Consider the following 22,323-nt stretch of genomic DNA (forward strand, 5'->3'; position numbering starts at 1 on the left):
GAAATATAGTTGATTTATAAGGCGTCCCTGGTGGCCTTTTTTTTTTGAGTTTTATAGAGGGACCTGTGGCCGCTGTCTCAGGACGCCGAGCCAGGCGACTGCAGAGAACTCCTGTCGCCACCAGAGGGCGCGCCAACACGAGAGATGTCAGCAAAGCCAGCTTTAGGCCAAGAGGAGGGGAAATTAACGCCTGTTGCCAATATACTTCCTTTTTAAACTGAAATATAGTTGAGGCCCCAATACTGAGGCCTGGCGTGCTGCGATTCATGGGGTCGCAGAGTCGGACACGACTGAGCGACTGAACTGAACTGAACTGGATACTGTGGTATTTCAGGTGACAGCGGGTTAATTCACATTTACGTGTTTACATATATGTGTTCTTTCATATTTTCTTTTTAATTAGAGGATTATTAAAAGACATTAAATACAGGCCACTGTGCTATACAGGAAACTCTTCACCTCTATGTTATGTACAGTAGTGTGATTCTGCTAATCCCAGATTCCTAATTTGTCCCTCCCTCCGTTTCCACCTTGGGTAACCATATGTTGTTTTCTGTTTGTGACTCTGTTTTGTACAGAGATTATCTGCATTATTTTCTAGATCACACATATACGTGATACCAATATAACATTTGTCTTTCCATTTCTGCCTTACTTCACTTACTATGAAAATTTCTAGGTCCATCCACGTTGCTGCAAATGGCAATGTTTTGTTCTTTTTAGTGGCTGAGGACTATCCCACTGGACATATATACCACGCTTATCTGTTCATCCGTGAAGGACATCTCAGTTGCTTCCATGTCTTTATGGCCACGTCTTGAACCCCAGTAGTAAGATGCCTTCTGTGACAACATGCAAGCCAATTTTGGAAACGCTAAAGTTGAGAAAGAACGCTCATGTAGAGAAACTGCCCATCCAGCTAGTTTTAGGAGAAATTCTACTGTTCAAAGTGAGTACTTAAGAGCCTTGGGACCCGTGCTAGCCCTCCTGATACTTCTCTAACGCCCCACACCTGAAAGTACTCAAAAGAGTTGATGAAACACGAGGGAATCTAAGCTTCAGCTTTTGCATATGAGCAGTGGAGGGTTAAGTTACCTAGTTAAAAGTACCTGCAAGTCCGAAAGAATTGTATCATCATTGCCCAGCAGCTGATTGAGACAAGAGAAATTTTTTTCAATTTGGATCTTCCATGGATGGTGGTAATCGTATTTTGCATGATCTTCCAAGGGGACTATGAAGAGAGCCTCTGTAAAATTGTAATTTTATAGGGGGACCTCAGTCTCCGGGCGCCAAGCCAGGACTCATGGCAAACGGCAGAGGATTGTTAGACCACCAGAGGGCGCTCCGGCACCGCAGGAGCGGGGAAAGCCAGTCTTGCCGCCGAAGTGAAACCGATCAAGTGTTGCCTGTAATCAGACCGGTAAAGCGTCTGCCTGCAACGCGGGAGACCCGGGTTCAGTCCTGGGTTGGGAAGCTCTCCTGGAGAAGGAAATGGCAACCCATTCCAGTACTCTTGCCTGGAAAATCCCATGGACGAAGGAACCTGGGAGGCTACAGTCCACGGGGTCGCAAAGAGTCGGACACGACTGAGCGACTTCACTTTTCACTTTTTGAGTCAAGCTGAGTGAAAGCAAATAGAAACAATCTGAACGGACAGTGGCTTTTCCCCGCCAGGCAGCAGAGTAGAAAAGTTCGGATATCTTAGTAACACATTGAGAAATACAAGTGTAACGATTGCATTATTCTCTTCGCAGAAGGGAGGAAAAAAAAAAAAACCCTCTGAATTGCGAAAACCCAGCCATAACCAGTTAGAGGGTAAAGCAAGTTCACAGGGTCGGGTGTCAGTTTGGAAATTAAGATGGTCACGTGTCTAAGATCCTCCGCGGGAATTCTATACATATTAGCCAGGTTTTTCTGTAGCGTTTTCAATGCTGATGAATACAATGTGTAAATTAAAGGCAAGGCAAGCAAATAGCGTCTTAGTTTGGAAGGAGGGAGGGGGAAACAGACACACCAGCTAAAAAGAGTCCATTCTTCTTTTACGAAACCATACTCACAGAAAACTAGTCAATCTAATCACACTAGGACCACTGCCTTGTCTAACTCAATGAAACTGAACCATGCCCGCGGGGCAACCCAAGACGGGCGGGTCATGGTGGAGAGGTCTGACAGAATGTGGTCCACTGGAGAAGGGAATGGCAAACCGCTTCAGTATTCTTGCCTTGAGAACCCCATGAACAGCAGGAAAAGGCAAAATGATAGGATACTGAAAGAGGGACTCCCAGGTCAGTAGGTGCCCAATATGCTACTGGAGATCAGTGGAGAAATAACTCCAGAAAGAATGAAGGGATGGAGCCGAAGCAAAAACAATACCCAGCTGTGGATGTGACTGGTGATAGAAGCAAGGTCCGATGCTGTAAAGAGCAATATTGCATAGGAACCTGGAACGTTAGGTGCATGAATCAAGGCAAATCGGAAGTGGTCAAACAGGAGATGGCAAGGGTGAACGTCCACATTCTAGGAATCAGCGAACTAGAATGGACTGGAATGGGTGAATTTAACTCAGATGACCATTGTATCTACTACTGTGTGCAGGAATCCCTCAGAAGAAATGGAGTAATCATCATGGTCACCAAAAGAGTCTGAAATGCAGTACTTGGATGCAATCTCAAAAACGACAGAATGATCTCTGTTCGTCTCCAAGGCAAACCATTCAATATCACAGTGATCCAAGTCTATGCCCCAACCAGCAACACTGAAGAAGCTGAAGTTGAACGGTTCTATGAAGACCTACAAGACCTTTTAGAACTAACACCCAAAAAAGATGTCCTTTTCATTATAGGGGACTGGAATGCAAAAGTAGGAAGTCAAGAAACACCTGGAGTAACAGGCAAATTTGGCCTTGGAATGCAGAAAGAAGCAGGGCAAAGACTAATAGAGTTTTGCCAAGAAAATGCACTGGTCATAGCAAACATCCTCTTCCAACAACACAAGAGAAGACTCTACACATGGACATCACCAGATGGTCAACACCGAAATCAGACTGATTACATTCTTTCCAGCCAAAGATGGAGAAGCTCTATACAGTCAACAAAAACAAGACCAGGAGGTGACTGTGGCTCAGATCATGAACTTATTGCCAAATTCAGACTCAAATTGAAGAAAGCAGGGAAAACTGCTAGACCATTCAGGTATGACCTAAATCAAATCCCTTATGATTATACAGTGGAAGTGAGAAATAGATTTAAGGGCCTAGATCTGATAGATAGAGTGCCTGATGAACTATGGAATGAGGTTCGTGACATTGTACAGGAGACAGGGATCAAGACCATCCCCATGGAAAAGAAATGCAAAAAAGCAAAATGGCTGTCTGGGGAGGCCTTACAAATAGCTGTGAAAAGAAGAGAAGTGAAAAGCAAAGGAGAAAAGGAAAGATAAAAGCATCTGAATGCAGAGTTCCAAAGAATAGCAAGAAGAGATAAGAAAGCCTTCTTCAGTGATGCAAAGAAATAGAGGAAAACAACAGAATGGGAAAGACTAGAGATCTCTCCAAGAAAATTAGAGATACCAAGGGAACATTTCATGCAAAGATGGGTTCAATAAAGAACAGAAATGGTATGGACCTAACAGAAGCAGAAGATATTATGAAGAGATGGCAAGAATACACAGAAGAACTGTACAAAAATAGATCTTCATGACCCAAATAATCACGATGGTGTGGTCACTCATCTAGAGCCAGACATCCTGAAATGTGAAGTCAAGTGGGCCTTAGAAAGCATCACTACAAACAAAGCTAGTGGAGGTGATGGAATTCCAGTTGAGCTGTTTCAAATCCTGAAAGATGATGCTGTGAAAGTGCTGCACTCAATATGCCAGCAAATTTGGAAAACTCAGCAGTGGACACAGGACTGGAAAAGGTCAGTTTTCATTCCAATTCCAAAAAAAGGCAATGCCAAAGAATGCTCAAACTACCGCACAATTGCACCCATCTCACATGCTAGTAAAGTAATGCTCAAAATTCTCCAAGCCAGGCTTCAGCAATTACGTGAACCGTGAACTTCCTGATGTTCAAGCTGGTTTTAGAAAAGGCAGAGGAACCAGAGATCAAATTGCCAACATCCGCTGGATCATGGAAAAAGCAAGAGAATTCCAGAAAAACATCTATTTCTGCTTTATTGACTATGCCAAAGCCTTTGACTGTGTGGATCACAATAAACTGTGGAAAATTCTGAGAGAGATGGGACTACCAGACCACCTGACCTGCCTCTTGAGAAATCTATATGCAGGCCAGGAAGCAACAGTTAGAACCAAACATGGAACAACAGACTGGTTCCAAATAGGAAAAGGAGGACGTCAAGGTTGTATATTGTCACCCTGCTTATTTAACTTATATGCAGAGTACATCATGAGAAATGCTGGACTGGAAGAAACACAAGCTGGAATCAAGATTGCCAGGAAAAATATCAATAACCTCAGATATGCAGATGACACAACCCTTATGGCAGAAAGTGAAGAGGAACTAAGAAGCCTCTTGATGAAAGTGAAAGAGGAGAGTGAAAAAGTTGGCTTAAAGCTCAACATTCAGAAAACAAAGATCATGGCATCCGGTCCCATCACTTCATGGGAAATAGATGGGGAAACAGTGTCAGACTTTATTTTTTGGGGCTCCAAAATCACTGCAGATGGTGACTGCAGCCGTGAAATTAAAAGACGCTTACTCTTTGAAAGAAAAGTTATGACCAACCTAGATAGCATATTCCAAAGCAGAGACATTACTTTGCTGACTAAGGTCCGTGGTGGTCATGTATGGATGTGAGAGTTGGACTGTGAAGAAGGCTGAGCACTGAAGAATTGATGCTTTTGAAGTGTGGTGTTGGAGAAGACTCTTGAGAGTCCCTTGGACTGCAAGGAGATCCAACCAGTCCATTCTGAAGGAGATCAGCCCTAGGATTTCTTTGGAAGGAATGATGCTAAAGCTGAAACTCCAGTACTTTGGCCACCTCATGAGAAGAGTTGACTCATTGGAAAAGACTCTGATGCTGGGAGGGATTGGGGGCAGGAGGAGAAGGGGACGACCGAGGATGAGATGGCTGGATGGCATCACGGGCTTGATGGATGTGGGTCTGAGTGAACTCCAGGAGTTGGTGATGGACAGGGAGGCCTGGCGTACTGCGATTCATGGGGTCGCAAAGAGTCGGACACGACTGAGCGACTGAACTGAACTGAACTGCACTTCTTTTCCGAGCTCACGGCCGGATCAAACAGCTCACTGTGCTACCTGGAGATCACCACCCCGGTGTGTGAGCCGGGGGCGCGGTTTCCTCAGACAATCCCGATGGGAGTCAGTTAGGAAGAAGAGTCAGAGCTTTGCATCCCGCTAGGAGACAAAACGGATTGTGGCAGTGTTGCCACCAACCTGACCACAGCATCCTCTTCTATTCCAGCTCACCGTGTTAGCGCCTGTGCCTGCAAGAATGCCTTAAAAACCGTGGCTAGGCTTAGGACCTTTGCAAATGCGGGTGCTGAGTCACTTAAAACTGAATTTTTTTCACCTGTCGGCTCTACGGTGTGTTGTTGTCCAGTCGCTCAGTCTTGTCCGACTCTCTGCGACCACACGGACTGCAGCACGTCAGGCCTCCCTGTCCATCACCAGCTCCCAGAGCTTGCTCAAACTCATTTCCATCGAGTTGGTGATGCCATCCAACCATCTCATCCTCTGTCGTCCCCTTCTCCTCCCACCTTCAATCTTTCCCAGCATCAGAGTCTTTTCCAATGACTCACCTCTTCGCATCAGGGGGCCAAAGTATTAGAACTCCATGGTACTTGGAACAATCTCAAGGCAGGTGAGCGAGATCTCATTAGATTTTCACAAAATGGAAAATGTGTTTTTGTGCGGTATATAGCAATGAAGATAGCAGGCATTCTTGTCTCGTCCTTGATTTAAATTTAGACTCTAGTGTTGTTTGTATTACAGCCTCTGATATTTGCTCGTTGGGATCCTGTATTGGGGGTTATCTATCAGTATTTTAAAGAACTATCACTTCCTATTTGGTTATGTGTTAAAATGAATAAATACTAAATTGTGTCAAGCGTATCCGGGAATGATCATGTGATTTTTTTTTTTTCTTAGCTCTGTTCAGATGATAAGTTTCATTCATGATTTCCTCATTTTGGCCATCTTTGCATTCCTAGGATAAACCCCAATTGGTCAAGATCTTTTCTTTTTTTAACTTTTGGCTGCTCCACATGACATGTGAGATCTTAGTTCCTCAGCCAAGGATCAAACCCACAGATTTTTGGCCACTCCATGAGGCGTATGAAGATTTTTTAATACACTGATAAATATCATACAATTTTTAAGCACTCCCTCCTGAAACACAGTACTTTGGTAAAAAAAAAAAATGCGATGCTAATCTGATTTCCTTTCCCTTCTAAATTAACTCAATCTGTTGCTCGGATGTGCAAATAATTATTTTCCCCTACAAACACAAATGAGTAGTTTTCCTAGACTGTGTATTACTGATGAGTCTTCTTGGCCAATTTCCTCCTTACGTACTTGGCTCTTCAATTTCAAATTCTTTCTTTCAGGAAAGCTGGTTAGATTACGCTTTGTATTCCTTGCTCTGTTCCATTGTCTGGGTTTTCCTCTTCAGCTATTTCTATTGTGGTATTTGGGGTCTTCTCTGTGTCTCACTCATCCCTATAACTTTCCATCTCCATTCAAACCAGATTTTTTTCTTCTTTCCATCATCAGTTTCACTTGCTCTGTTTTCTGTGAGTCTGTTCATTCTTACAGCTTAGCTGGCATTTTGTAAATGCCTTTTTTTTTAAGTTTCTAATCCTTTCTTGACCCTTGTCAGCTCTTTACATGTCATCTTTTCCCTCATTCATCTCTTTTCTGAGATTTCCTAACTTTAGATGTTGGTTTGTTTGTTTGTCTGTCTTTTTATTTTTGGCTGTATGCAGCCTATGGGATCTTAGTTCCCCAACCAGGGATCAAACCTGCGCTCGTCCCCGCCCCCTCCCCCCCCTTCCCCCCCCCCCCCCCCCCCCCCCCCGCATCGCAATAGCAGAGTCCTAGCGCCTGGACCACCAGAGAAGTCCCTGTTTGTTGTTTGTTCATAACAGCGTTTGTTTTATTACTGATTTCAAATAAGAAATATGTGTTCGGTTGAGCCCATCTGGTTGTATTCTAGGGTTCCCTGGGATTCACGTAGTTTTACCAAGAGTATTGTCTGTAGGTATTTTTCATTGCTGTATTTGCTGGGTGGACTCTCTTGTGGGGAGAGTGAGGGTGTTTCGTTTGTGTTTGGTTTTAAATAAAGGAATTAAGGAAATTCTAAAAGAAGTCATCCTTACTTTTAAATTTTTTTAATTCTTTTAAATTATCGAAATATGGTTCATTTATAATATTGTATTAACTTTTGCTATACAGCAAAGTGATTGAGTTATACATTCTTTTTCATATTATTGTCCATTATAGTTTATCACAGGATATTGAATGTGGTCCCCTGTGCTGTACAGTAAGACCTTATTGTTCATCCATTCTGTACATAATAGCGGACATTTCCTCATCCCAAACTCCCAATCCGTCCCACCCCTTGGCAACCACCAAGTCTGTCCTCTGTGTCTGTGAGTGTGTTTACCTTTCATAGATAAGTTCATTCGTGTCTTATTTTAGATTCCACGTATACGTGATATCATATTTGTCTTTTGTGTGACTTACTTCATTGACTCTTATCTCTAAGGGGACTTCCCTGGTAAGAGACTCTCGCTCTCAATGCAGGGGGGACCAGGTTCAAATCCCTGGTCAGGGAACTAGATCTGACACGCCACAGCTAAGACCCGGAGCAGCCATGACAATATTTAAAAAAATGAATATTTTTAAAATTATAAAAAATAAAAAAGAACCTCTAGGTCCATCCATGTTGCTGCAAGTGTCATTTAAAGTCACTCCTAGCTCTGTCTAAATGTATTCATTATTCCTCAGAAATGTATTCATGATTTCCATTCATCCGTTCAGCTGTTTATCAAATGTCCATGCACCTACCACACGCACAGACATTCGTATAGACACATACGATTCGATCGACAGGCATTCGTGTAGACACGTGTGATCTGATCGACAAGTCTGTATCAGATGCTCACAAGACCGAGCAAGGAGCTTGGAACATACAGCAAACGCTGCCTATACATTGCCGAGCAAAACAGTTCCTCATGTTTTCTCATCAAATCAAAGGCCCGGGAAGAGGAGTATAAACAGTTGGCACGTGGTTCCGCTCTTTCTAGAGCTTTTCTCACAGTGCATTTTGAACATCTGGGTGTTGAGTCAGCCAGTTATATCAGATTATATGGCTCCCTCCGAAGTCCATCGCATTTTTATCCACCCCCGTCTTCCGTTGCAAGGTCTGGAACAAGAAAAACTACTGAACCAGGAAGCTGTTTAATTAATCCACTGTTAACTGGGGGAAATAAGGCTTTGCATTTTGCTCTGAACCAGGGTTTCTCGGCTTCCCAGGTGGCTCAGTGGTGAAGAATCCGCCTGCCAATGCAGGAGACGTGGGTTCGATCCCTGGATCGGAAAGATCCCCTGGAGGAGGAAATGGCAACCCACTCCAGTATTCGGCCCTGGAGAGTCCCATGGACGGAGAACCCTGGTGGGCTACAGTCCATGGGGTCCAAAGAGTCGGACACAACTTAGAGCCTAAACAACAAAATCCCCTCAGGCTGCCTCCCCTGCTCCCTCCCACGGAAACCACAGTGAGGACTCTCCCCCTCATCTTGTCCTCACTCCTCCCTGCCTCCTGGCTGAGCTGGTGCTGCCCTGGGGCGTGGTGGGCTCCCTCCTCTTGGGATCTGAGAAAGTAACCCTGCTGTTTTTCCTGCTGGCATTTCTGACACCAAACATGTGTTGTTTTTTTCCCACACCAACAGCCAGTTCTCCGATCCTCCAGACCCCTAATGAGTGCCCCCAGCCACCCATCATCTTACCATCATTAACATACAGAAAGGCATTCTCAGGACTCTGGAGATGCCAGGCCTTTCTGAACTGTCTTGGATGAAGGCCAAATACTGAAACAAATGATGCTCTTCTCACTTCCGTCACTCAGGAGATGACAAGGGTTTCAGAAACTCTGTGTCAGGAACTGGGGACAAAGATCAAATACATATTTCTTACTGTATAATAAACGTACTATAATAATAAACTATGTTTTCAATGGCGGCGGTCCCCTGGTGGCTTCACCATACCTGGATAATAGCAAAGCCTGTATTTTAAAACAAGGAGCAAGGACTTGCCTGGTGGAGCAGTGGATAGGAAGCCATCTGCCAATGCAGGGGACACAGGTTCGATTCCTGGTCCGGGAAGATCCCACATGCCGCAGAGGAGCTAAACCCGAGCAGCACAGCGACTTAGCCCACACATCTAGAGCCCGTGCTCCGCAGCAAGGGAAGCGCCAGTGAGAAGCCCACTAATTGCAAGGAAGATGCTCCGCAGCAAGAGAAGCACCAGTGAGAAGCCTGCAAATCGCAAGGAAGAGTAGCCCCACTTGCTGCAACTAGAGAAAGCCCAGGCAAAGCAGCAAAGACGCAGCACAGCCAGAAATAAATTAACTGAAGGAAGTTGCTAAGAGAGCAGGTATTTAAAAGAAAGGGGGGGGGGGGGACAAAATTATCCTCGGTTGAAAAACCATTGTTCTAAATGTGCCTGTCAAAGTCATTTACTTATTTTAAACACAGAATAACTTTGCAAGGAAGAACAACATTATATATGTTCCAAATTCTAAAATAATCTATGCAATCTTCCATCCTGATACCTGTTAGAGTCATTTATTTATTTTATGCACAAGGTAACTTATCAGGGAGGTGTGACTTTATATTTGTTCCAAATTCTAAGATAATCTATGCAGTCTTCTATACCAGTTAAGATACTTATAACTACATCAGCAGGGTTACATAACAATCAGTGGTTCATCATCACAAGCTTGTTTAGCAAACTTTTCTCCGTTTCAAAAACGTGGTTCGCAGCTTTCCATCAGCAGAATTTTTCACCACAAACATACTCACATAGTTGCCTGTTACTAACAGTCATCATTTCAAGTTTATAAACCTCAAAACTATTTAAAATAATTTAAAGATGTTGTAAAAGTGTTATCGTTTTGATGGCGGTTTATGGAGGAAATGTGTTTGGACTCTAATTTTAAGACACTGAGTGTGTAAATATTTGCTGACTTTTTTCCTTTGCTATCTATGCAAATGACTATCCCAGTGCTCATGTGGGTCAGCCATTTCTGTACTTGGAAATTGTCTGCCAAATGGGGAAAGAATCTGGAAAACAATGGATGTATTACTCTGGGTATGGCCATGAAGGTGTTTCTGGGGGAGATGAACATTTGAACCCGTAGCCTGAGAAAAGCAGATTGCCCTCTGTAGGGTGGGCCTCGTCCAATCAAGTGAGGGCCTGACTAGACCAAGGCTAAGTAAGGAAGAATTCCTTCTGCCTGACTGCCTTTGAGCCAGGACATTGGTGTTTTTTCCCTGCCTCTGGACTCCGATTAAAACATTGGCTGTTCCTTGGTCTTGAGCCTGCCAGCCTCTGAACAGCCTCTGGGGGCTTCCCTGTGGCTCAGATGATAAAGAATCTGCCTGCAGCGCCAGAGACCCAGGTTCAATCCCTGGGTTGGGAAGATCCCCTGGAGAAGGGAGCAGCTACTCACTCCAGTATTCTTGCCTGGGAAGTCCCATGGACAGAGGAGCCTGGCGGGATACTGTCCATGGGGTCGCAGAAGAGTCTGACGCGACTGAGTGACTAACTCTTTGACATCAGAGCATCAGCCCTCGAAGGTCTCCAGCTTGCTGAAGGCAGATCTGGGGACTCACCAGTCTCCATAACTGCGTGAGTCAATTCCTTACAATGAACTCACTCTCGACTCAGATATAGATATACACACAAACAACCATGCTTACGGGGCTTCCCTGGTGGCTCAGTGGTAAAGAACCTGCCTGCAGTGCAGGAGAGGTGGGTTTGATCCCTGGTTTGGGAAGATCCACCAGAGAAGAAAATGGCGACCCACTCCGATATTCTCGCCTGGGAAATCCCAAGGACAGAGGAGCCTGGAGGGCTACAGACTATGGGATCACAACAGACTGGACACAACTGAGCCACTGGCTAAACAACAACAACAAGCCATGTTATCGTCATCCTAAGAGCTGTGCCCGCTGGATGAGCAGCCTTTCAAGCACAACAGCACAAACTCCCAAATGGGTTCGTATGCTTCCCAGAACACCTCTAGCCCAGATACCCTGGCTGTGTGCACTGGCTCTCCAGAAGATCCACAGATGAGCCCGTGCCGGGAGCCACCACGGGAGACCCCACCCATGACAAGGTCGTGTGGAAGAGACCTGTCAAGCAAGGCTTCAGAACTCAACGGGCTCCCTAGGCTTTCTCGAGCATCTACCCCCAAACCAAAATCTGTCTGTTTTACTATTTCATGACTTTCACCAACTCCTCTGACATTAACAGGGGGCTAACCCTGACCACCTTTCTCTAGAGAAAACCAACTTAGGGCTGTAGCTAATAAGTCTCCTGGACATGAGAGGAATATTTCAAATCAAACCCCCTCTGCTAGCATTCTAGCTTGCTTGGCAGGTCTATCCAGACTCTTGCAGCTACGCATGTGATTATTCGCCACCTCCCAACTGTGAGAGGCATGGGAAGTCTAAAACATAGAGCCTTTTAAAGAGTTAATAGTTATTAGAGTAGGATTTCATCATTTGGCCAATGCTTGTTGGTAAGTTCCCGTATCTCTTATCCACTGTGCACCTGGGAATGCATTAGTTAACATAGTTGGAAAGTAAGAAAAACAAGTGTAGCCTTGAAATTAACCACATCAGACTTTTGAGCTAATTGGTTCTTTCTTGTAACTCACTGCACCTCTGCTCCTTGAGAAATGTAACTTGTTTAATACTTTCTGAGGCTGACATAGATTAGAAATATAAAGAAAATACATTTCAAGAAAAAAATAAGTTTTCTGGTTGAACAGCCTTTATCAAAAGAGGGTCATAAAATGTTCACAGGCTTCCAAGGCAAGAAGATAATGTACACAATATTGTTTATGGGAAAGGTTTGCAGAAAAAATCCTGGTTTCGATAAAGACAAAACAGATGTAATGTTTGGGCTGACTCTGTATGACTTTGCATCTTTCATTTCCCTCTATGTATAAGACAAGGTATAAAAGTACCTTTTAAAAATAAAGCTATTGGGCCTCGCTCGAATAAGCTTGGTCACCCCGTGTTTTTCTTTTTTTCTCTTTTTTTCTCTCTTACTTTCTTTTTCAGGCTGATCCCTTGGAACACAGAGGCTCTCTGCGTTCACTTTCCTGCCTGGGCTTCTAAGACTTTACTAGCTTTCTATGTAAACCAGGGAATATCAGCCTCTTTCTATTTTCTTATCTACAACATTCTTTCCTTATCTCTCTCTAAATCATCCACTGACGCTGTTTTTCCTTTAGGTTCCCCTGGATCCTGCGGGGGCTGGACCCCGGCAAGCCCGTCTTCCTTTAAAGTATATATCTGCATGCCTCCATAACAACAGTTTAATAACCCTGAGAAGAACAGTGCCTTTCTTCTAACCTTTTTCTTATGTTCCAGGCATTCTTCCAAACCTTTCAGAGGCTGAGTTCTGACCTCTGAACGGGAACTATGACCCTATCACTCCCAGTCTGGAATGTAGAGTGTCTGAGTCCACGCCCACCGGGAAAACCTCTCTGAGATTGTATCGATCCATTTCTCAAGGGCATATTGACCCGGCCCAGGATTTTACAATAGTATAAATGAGTAAGTCAACCTGTTCCTGTTTCAAGGATGCTGATGAGAGATAAGAGACTCCGGGGTCAGAGACAAACAGACCTATCGCTCACACCACAGCAGGCAGCAGGCATACTGTGTTCACGTCCATTCTTCTTGTCCCCAAATCCCACCTGGGCGACACAGAGGGGCCCACCGGGATTCCACACACGCAGCCGTTTGTGTCACAGCTGAAGGACACTGAGCTCAGGGAACTCCACCTCTGTTCAAGCACCCTGCTCTTTGACTGAGCTCAGGGAACTCCACCTCTGTTCAAGCACCCTGCTCTTTGAGCTCAGGGAACTCCACCTCTGTTCAAGCACCCTGCTCTTTGTTTGAGAAGGAGAAGTTCCCTCATCCTCTGAGGTTGCTTGAGGCAAATTCCAGCCGAAGAAACGGCCAGGTAATGGGAGGCAAGTCCTTGGATTCCTGACATACCCAAAGGCAAAGTGTGGGGATGCTCAGGTTCACAACGGATTGCTCTTGGGAGAGCAGTGGGAAAACACTGTCTTCCGTGTCTGTGTGTGTGTGTGTGTGTCTGTGTCTGTGTGTGTGTGTATCTGTGTGTGTGTCTGTGTGTGTGTCTGTGTGCCTGTGTCTGTGTGTCTGTGTGTGTCTGTGTGTGTGTCTGTGTGTGTGTGTCTGTGTGCCTGTGTGTGTGTGTGTGTCTGTGTGCCTGTGTGTGTGTGTGTCTGTGTCTGTGTGTCTGTGTGTGTGTGTGTAGAGTTGGAGAACTCAGGTTTCTTACACGTCAGGCCCGGAGGAATTAACACTCCAAGCTCTGAGCCCCGAACAAAGGGATTACAGAGTTTTTATAGACAAGACTGTAGTGGGCAACACTAGCTGTTAATAGGCTGGTTTAAACTAAGGGGTTTCATGCGAGGAAACAGCAGTCAAGATAGGGAGGGGGATGTCTGACCTGGACAGGCCTGATTAGGCAGGTTTTCAGGGGCTGGGTGATTGCAAAGAGCAGGACAAGGGTGAGTAAGATAAACTCCAGTTCCTACACTTTTTGAGACTACGTAACCTACATGACCTAGACTTTGCAAAGGGCAAGCCGAGTCACACAGGCAGAAGGAGAAGGAGGTCACGTAAAATTTTACCTTTTCGATGCCTGACTCTCTGCATTCCCATGGACTCTGGCCCACCCGGCTCCTCTGTCCATGGGATTCTCCAGGCAAGAATACTGGAGTGGGCTGTCACTTCCCTCCCGGGGGATCTCCCCAACCCAGGGGTTGAGCCCTTGTCTCCTGTGTCTCCTGCATTGGCAGGCGGGTTCTCCATGAGTGTGCCACCTGAGAAGATTGTTTTACCTTTCCTCATCACCATGTCTTTGCTGATTGTCCCAGGCTCTCGTTTCCTTTGTGGTTTTATGTGCAGAGCCCATCACAGGACACAACAGACTAAAAATATGGGGGGAGTAAAAGAATCTCCTGTCAGCTCTCCGTCCCCTGCAACCATCCAACAATATCTTTCCCCAAGACCCCAAAGCCTTTCCCCCATGTCTGCTCTGACTCCTTACCTGGCTTCCAAGCTTCAGAATCACTGTCTTTTCTCCACCCAGAAAGACTCTCAGAGCACAGAAATCCGATGATTTCATTTCCAGTTTTGAAAGCATCTAATCACTTCCCCTTCCTCTTAGAACAAAAGCCAGAGTCTTCCTCACGTTCTGAAAAGGGCTCGGGTCATCTGGCTCCTGCCAGCCCGGGATGCTTCATTTCCTGCATCCTGGTCCATTGTCCCTCCAAATCCTTGACCCTAGCCTTGGGGCTGTTTTCCATATACTTAGGTCCCCTGCCTTTTAATTTCGGTTGTGGTTGTGTTTAGTCACTCAGTCAGGTCCGGCTCTTTGCAACCCCATGGACCATAGCCCACCAGGCTCCTCTGTCCATGGGATTCCCCAGGCAAGAGTACTGGAGTGGGCTGCCATGTCCTCCCCCGGGATCTTCCCAACCCAGGGCCTGAACCCGCATCTCCTCCGTCTCCTGCGTCTCCTGCATTGGCGGGCGGGTTCTTTACCACTGAACCACCCTCTTATGTAGGGTCCTCATGCTGATTCTCCCCTGGGTTTTGAATGTCCAGACGCGCTTAGGATCCATAGCGGGGCTGGCTCCTCCTCTTCCTTCGGTTCTCAGCTCAGATTCACTGTCTCAGACGGGGTTGGTGCCTAACCTGGTCAGTCTAAAGAGGGGCTTCCCCCAGCTCCCCAGACCCCCATTTATTGAACTTCTCATACTTGAAAGCATTTTATTCATGTCTTTGCTTATGTATTGTCTGTCTGTCTCCTTGGAATGCAGCCCTTGATGGACTGTGTCTTTTTTTTTTTTTTTTTTGTCCTTCTAGTTCTATTGAGATATAATTAACACACAGCACTGTGTAAGTTCAAGGCGAACAGTATGATGGTTTGACTTCCATACGCCGTGAAGTGATTATCGCAATAAGCTTAGTGAACATTCCACCATCTCTCATAAATGCAAAATTAAAGAAATAGAAAATAATTTTCCCCTTTTAGTGAGAATCCTTAAGATTTACTCTCTTAACAACTTTCTTTTTTATTTATTTATTTACTTTTGGGGGGCTGTGATGGGTCTTAGACATTGCCATTTATAGAAGGAAATGGCAACCCACACCAGTATTCTTGCCTGGACAGTCCCATGGACGGAGGAGCTTGGTGGGCTACAGTCCACGGGTCACAAAGAGTCGGACACGACTGAGCGACTTCACTTCACTTCTTCACTTCTTTATTTGAAAATGAAAGTCGCTCAGTTGTGTTCCGCGGACTATACAGTCAGTCCATGGAATTCTCCAGGCCAGAATACTGGAATCGGTAGTGATTCCCTTCTCCAGGGGATCTTCCCAACCCAGGGATGGAACCCAGGTCTCCCACGTTGCAGGCAGATTCTTTACCAGCTGAGCCACCAGGGAAGCTCAAGTTAATATCCACCATCTCCTATAAATATAAAATGAAAGAAACAGAAAATATTATCTTTTCCCTTTAGTGAGGACCCTAGGGGTTGACTCTTGACAATTTTTCTTTTATTTATTTACTTTTCTTTGGCTGTGATGGGTCTTAATTTTGGCACTCGACGTCTCCATTGTGTCAGGTGGGATCTCTCCTTGCGACACACAGACTCTCTAGTTGGGGCTCACGGGCCCAGTAATTGCAGTGCCGGGGCCCAGCTGCTCCATGGCATGTGGGGTCTTAGTCCTCCGACCAGGGATCGAACCCGAGTCCCTTGCATTGGACTGTACAGTCGTAACCACTGGACCACCAGGGAAATGCCTCCTAACAACTGACACACATAATATAGAGCAGGGTTGATCATACCCACCATGTTGTACGTGACATCCTACTACTTGCTTAGGAATGGAAATTTGTGCCTTTTGAGGCTCCTCGCCCCACCCCCACCCCTGGTGACCACACGCCTGATCGCTTATCCTCTGAGTTTGTGTTTTGAAGTATAACTGACCTACAACACTATGTGAGTTCCTGTTACTCAACATAGTGATTCAATATTTCTATATACTTCAGAATGATCACAGTCTAGTCACAATATGTTACCGTACAAAGATATCACATAGTTACAAACTGTATTCCCCACACCATACATTCCATAGTCATGATTCATTTCTTTCTGGCCAAGCCAGGCAGCATATGAGATCTCAGTTCCCCAAGCACGGATCAAACCCTTGCCCCCTGGAGTGGAAGCTCAGAGTCTTAGCCACTGGACCACCGTGTAATTCAAAGAAGATTGCTGTTGTTCAGTTGCTAAGTCGTGTCCAACTTTTGTGACTCCGTGGACTACAGAACACCAGAATTCCCTGTCCTTCAGGATCTCCCTGAGTTTGCTCAAACTCATGTCCATTGACTTGCTGATGCCATTCAACCTTCTCATCCTCTGTCGCCCCCTTCTCCTGCCTTCAGTCTTTCCCAGCATCAGGGTCTTTTCCAGTGAGTCAGTTCTTTGCATCAGGTGGCCAAAGCATTAGAGTTTCAGCTTCAGCATCAGTCCTTCCAGTGAACATTCAGGGTTGATTTCCTTTAGGATGGACTGGTTGGATCTCCTTGCAGTCCAAGGGCCTCTCAAGAGTCTTCTCCAGCACCACAGTTTGAAAGCATCAGTTATTCAGTGCTCAGGCTTTTTATGGTCCAACTCTCACATCCACACATGACTACTGGAAAAACCATAGCTTTGACTAGATGAACCTTCCATCAGCAAAGTGATATCTCTGCTCTTTAATGTGCTGTCTAGGTTGGTCATAGCTTTTCTTCCAAGGGGCAAACGTCTTTTAATTTCATAGTTGCCGTCACTGCCTGCAGTGATTTTGGAGCCCAAGGAAATAACATCTGCAGGTTTCCACTTTCCCGCATCTATTTCCACTTTTTCTGCATCTCTTCACGCCTCTTCATCGCCCCCATCTGCTTCTTTCCACCGTAGCCCTTTTCCTCTGGCGACCCCTTGGTGGTTCTCCGTATCTATAACTCCGTTTCTGTGTTTGTATTTGTTCATTTGTTCTGTCTTTCTTTTCAGATTCCACGCATATGTGAAATTATACAGCATTTATCTTTCTCTGTCTGACTTATTTCACTTAGTGCAATACTCCTGAGGTCCACCCATGTTGTCACAAATGGCAGTATTTCATTCTTTTTTATGGCCGAGTGATATTCCGTGATGTATGGGACCGTGTCTGTCCGATCCCCTGCCGTCTCCCCCGTACCTATGACCCTTATGCACAGTCAATAAATCGCTGCTGGAGGAAAGAATTGTTATCATCTTTATCAGCGCTTGGTTACCTCAGTCATGTCTGACTCTCTGCGACCCCACGGACTGTAGCCCGCCAGGCTCCTCTGTCCATGGGATTCTTCAGGCAAGAAGACTGGAGTGGGTTGCCATTTCTGCCTCCAGGGGATCTTCACGACCCGGGGATCGAACCCACATGCTCTTAGACCTCCTGCAGGGCAGGTGGGTTCTTTACTACTAAATGCATTTTTCCATCACTAGAGGGCGATCTCGGCATGCGAGAGCCCGCACAGGTCTCGGATTTGCATAGAAAACTTGGCAAGACCCTGTAAGTTTCTGTCCTGAAACTGCCTGCCCCAGACTCCCACCCAGGAATAGACTGAGAGCGACCCCAGGGTGAGAGCCCCCGCGGCCAGCACAGACTCTCACTCTCCAGTTCATCTGGGAAATGACACTTCATTCTGGAAACCGCCAAGGATCCTCATTCCAGGAGAGGAACTGGGCCTGGCGGCAGCCGTGCAACAGCTCCTGACCCGCCAGCGCGGACGCAGCCTGATTTAGACGCCAGACCCCAGCGAGAGATGCCAGAGGACCCAAGTCTGGAAATAAGGACCCTTGGCGTCAAGCTCTGGCCTTCCTTCCTGCTGCCTGTTTGACAGGTCAGCAATCACCGACTGATTGTTATCGCTAACTCTATCTTTGCAGCGAGGCTCCTGTTTCCTCCCCAGGGACAAGCTCGCTAAGTCTCCTTGCAGACTCCAGGTTGCGGTGCATCTGCCTTCATTTCCAGTCGTGAGGCTCGCTGCTGCGTGGTGTGCTCGGGCGCTCAGTTGTGTCCGATTCTCCATGACCCCATGGACCCCAGGCTCCTCTGTCCATGGGATGCTCCAGGCAAGAATACTGGAGTGGGTTGTCATTTCCTCCTCCAGGACATCTTCCCCACCCAGGGATTGAGCCTGCATCTCCTTCATCTCCTGCATTGCAGGTGGATTCTTTACCACTGAGCCACCGGGCAAGCCCAAGGCTCCCTGCTAGCCAGATGAAATTATATACCCAGCTTCTGACTCGGTAATAATTTACATGGTAGCCTGCAAAGGAAAAAGGACAAAATGGTGGCCATATCAGGAAAAAAGGTTGTAAACTGGTACCAGCTTCTAGTTATAAAATAAGTCAGTCCTATAAAATATTGCATCTGTGTAAGGAGGTATGGGGCTTCCCTGGTGGCTCAGTGGCAAAGAACCCGCCTGCCAGTGCAGGAGATTGCTGGTTTGAGCCCTGGGTGGAAAAAGATCCCTGGAAAAGGAAACGGCATCCCACTCCAGTACTCTTGCCCAGGAAATCCCATGACAGAGGAGCCTGGTGGGCTATACTCCATGGGGTAGCAAAGAGTCGGACACGACTGAGCGACTTACCTAACTAACAGAGTAAATCTTAAAAGTTCTCATCACAAGAAAGAAAGAACAAACCTGTAACGAGTTCACTGATAGTCCGACGATTAGGACTTGGCGCTTTCACAGCTGTGGCCTGGGTTCAGTCCTAGCTGCGGAGCTAAGATTCCCCCAAGGCACCCAGTGCCGCCAAAAATAAATAATTTTTTTAATAAGTTTTTAAAAAATTGTAATGATATGGTGATGAATGTCGACTAGACTTATTATAGTGACCATTTTGCAAAATATACAACTATGAAATCATTACATCACACACCTGAAACTAACATAATGTAATATGTCAATTATACCTGAATGTAAAAAAAAAAAAAAAAAAACCGAGAGAGGGAATTCCCCGGTGGTCCAGTGGTTAGGCTTCCATGTTTTCACTCCCAAGGACCCAGGTTCCATCCCTGTTCGGGGAACTAAGATCCCGCAAGTCCCTCAGGGTGCCCCACCGCCTCGCCAGGAAAAGAAAAGAAAAAAGATTTCAACAACAGGGGTAGCCCCTGAGGGCATTATGCTAAGTGCGGTGAATCAGATGCAGAACTACTGTCAACCATCACTCCTGTGTGGAATCTCAGAAGCTGGAAGTCATGAAAACCAAGCAGAGGAGGGTGGCTCCCAGGGCAGAGGGCTGGGGAACACCACCACCACCACCACAAGAAACACCCCAAGAATATGAGAAGGAACACCTTTTCAAAGGTCTCGTCTCTGCCGCTACACCTAAATACTTGGTCTCTCTTTCCTCCTTAGACGCCACCACTGGATGGCTTCTTAGGCACGCTTCCAGTGTTTATGCAAAAACCCAGACAACAGGAACGTCCATTCCCCTGTGCCAACCTTTCCTCAGACGAAGGATGGCGCAGCTCCTGAGCCACTCTGCATCTCGTGGTTTCATTGAACGATAGATCCGGGATGTTTTCCTAGGCTCTGGTCACACCTCTGTAAACAGACTCTCCTCCAGTTACCCACTGGAGCTGGCTGTCTCCTGACTAGAAGGGAGACTAGTGGGCCCCCCTGGTGGCTCAGTGGGAAGGGATCTGCCCATCAGCACAGGAGACTCGGGTGCAATCCCCGGTCCAGGAAGGTCCCACACGCCTCGAGGCAATAAGCCCGTGCGCCACCACTACTGAGCCTGTGCTTTAGAGCCCAGGAGCCAAAACCACTGAGTCCACGGGCTGCGGTTACAGAAACCCTGGCTGCCCTAGGGCCTGTGCTCCGCAACGAGAGCAGCCGTCGCAGTGAGAAGTCCAGGCATCATAGCTAGAGAGTGGCCCCCGCTAACTGCATCAGGAGAGAGCCAGGGCGCAGCAACAAAGACCCAGCCCAGCCAAAAATAAGTACATTTTAAAGGAATTATTTTAATGGCTGATTGGTACGTTGGGACATCTGGAAGCCACACAACCTGGGTGGCCTACACACACCCTGGAAGCCAGGGGCTTGGTGTTTTCTCGGGGATGATAAGGCCAAGAGGCTGTGCAGAGGGTCTGGACGTGAGAGGTCATTTTTAACTCACAGTTGCCACACCCACATTCCTGTCAGCACTAGTCTCAATCCCTACACTCCCCTGAGGTTCTCCAGACGTGCCCAGGGTCCCCCTAACAGAGGCTCCACATTTTCTTTAGGGAGAGACTCAATTTCCAGCACCCACTTCACTGTCATGGAAACCTGGGGGTAAATTGCAATTCATGATCTGGTTCCAGAGAGAAAGTGGGTTCTACTTGTATCATTTCCCACTCTCCTTCAGAGACCCCTTTGTGCCACAGTTCAGTTCAGTCACTCAGGCATGTCTGATTCTTTGTGACCCCATGGATTGCAGCACACCAGGCTTCCCTGTCCAGCACCAACTCCCGGAGTTTATGCAAACTCATGTCCATTGAGTGGGTGATGCCATCCAACCATCTCAACCTCTGTCATCCCCTTCTCCTCCTGCCTTCAGTTTTTCCCGGTGAAAGGCTGTTGCTCAGCTGTGAAAGATACCAGGATTCTTGGCCTCTGGAGGAGAGGAATTCAACCCGGGGCCAGTGACAAGGCTCGATCACTCAGAGCTTTGGGGTGATAAAGATTGATTAAAGTATAAAAGAGACAGAGAAAGCTTCTGACAGAGACATCGGAAGGGGGCAGAAAGAGTGCCCCCCTGCTAGTCTTTAGCCAGGTGATCCCTGTCTGTTAGAAAGCTATTAATCAGATAAAAGAGACACCTCAAGGCTGAGGGAGTTTCACCAGCCCCCACCCCCCCCACACACAATATGCATTTTTGAGATAGGATGGAACGAGGTGTGTCATCCCCCAGCCATACAACAAGTGATCCGAATACTGGTTTGCTGAGCTGTTATCAGCCCAAGGTTTGAGAAAAGGAAAAAAAGTTAGTCTTCGGTGGAACCATTTTGAAGAAAGGCAAATTCCAAAGCAAATACATAGTTTCATTAACATAGCTTAAGAAAAGCATTTCCATAAGAGAAGCGCATTGGTGAGCTCAAGGCTTAAGAAAAGTGAAATTCAGGTGGAACCAGGTGTCATCATGACCACACAGAATCTTAAGAGGAACCTCCTTTTAACTTTGTATAGAGAAGGAAAAAAAATCTGACACTTGTAATTTGTTTCCTCCTGCCACTTAGGGGAGAGATAAAAATGTCTGACCCTTGTAGCCTATTTCCTCTGTTTGGAGATCCCTGGCCTTCCTGCCTGTTATCCTCTCAGCAGGATCAGGGTCTTTTCAAATGAGCCAGTTCTTTGTATCAGGTGCCAAAGTATTGGAGCTTCAGCTTCAGCGTCAGTCCTTCCAGTGAATATTCAGGACTGATTTCCTTTCAGATGGACTGGTTGGATCTCCTTGCAGTCCAAGGGACTCTCAAGAGTCTTCTCCCAACACCACGGTTCAAAAGCATTTGAACTGTGACTTTGCGCCACAGTGATCATCAAACGTGACATCACTCAGCCAGAAGAAGGAATGAAATCGGGTCATTTGTAGACATGTAGATGGGCCTAGAGACTGTGAAACAGAGCGAAGTAAATCAGAAAAAGGAAAAGAAATATTGCGTATTAACACATATATGTGGAATCTAGAAAAAATGGTAAAGAGGATCTTATTTGTAAAACAGAAATAGACACACAGACGTAGAGAGCAAATATATGGACACCAAGGGAGGAAGGAGGTAGCGGGGGATGAACTGGGAGCTTGGGACTGATACAGATGTCGGGGAGTTTGTAACGGCCTCGGTTCTATCTCGTCACAACGAAACTTTGAAGCGACGGATGGACCAGCACTACAGCCCTGGGACAGACCAGCGTTACAGCTCCGTGTTACA

General features: G+C 46.2%; 1 long non-coding RNA gene across 3 annotated transcripts; it reads right to left on the reverse strand.

Moving 5' to 3' along the window:
• Positions 1 to 6,842: 6,842 nt before the first annotated feature.
• Positions 6,843 to 14,441, reverse strand: LOC138418277 (uncharacterized). 3 transcript variants are annotated; one of them, XR_011248480.1, is made up of 3 exons: positions 14,366 to 14,441; positions 8,992 to 9,146; positions 6,843 to 8,408 (listed from the first exon to the last, which is right to left on the reverse strand). It is a non-coding gene; the product is annotated as an uncharacterized lncRNA (long non-coding RNA). The 3 variants fall into 3 exon arrangements; XR_011248481.1 differs by lacking the exon at positions 14,366 to 14,441 and adding an exon at positions 14,157 to 14,246 and having other exon boundaries at positions 7,356 to 8,408; XR_011248482.1 differs by lacking the exon at positions 14,366 to 14,441 and adding an exon at positions 9,298 to 9,614 and having other exon boundaries at positions 7,356 to 8,408.
• Positions 14,442 to 22,323: the final 7,882 nt, after the last annotated feature.

This window comes from Ovis canadensis, chromosome 14, assembly GCF_042477335.2.
Source record: "Ovis canadensis isolate MfBH-ARS-UI-01 breed Bighorn chromosome 14, ARS-UI_OviCan_v2, whole genome shotgun sequence".
In the NCBI taxonomy this organism is placed as follows: domain Eukaryota; kingdom Metazoa; phylum Chordata; class Mammalia; order Artiodactyla; family Bovidae; genus Ovis; species Ovis canadensis.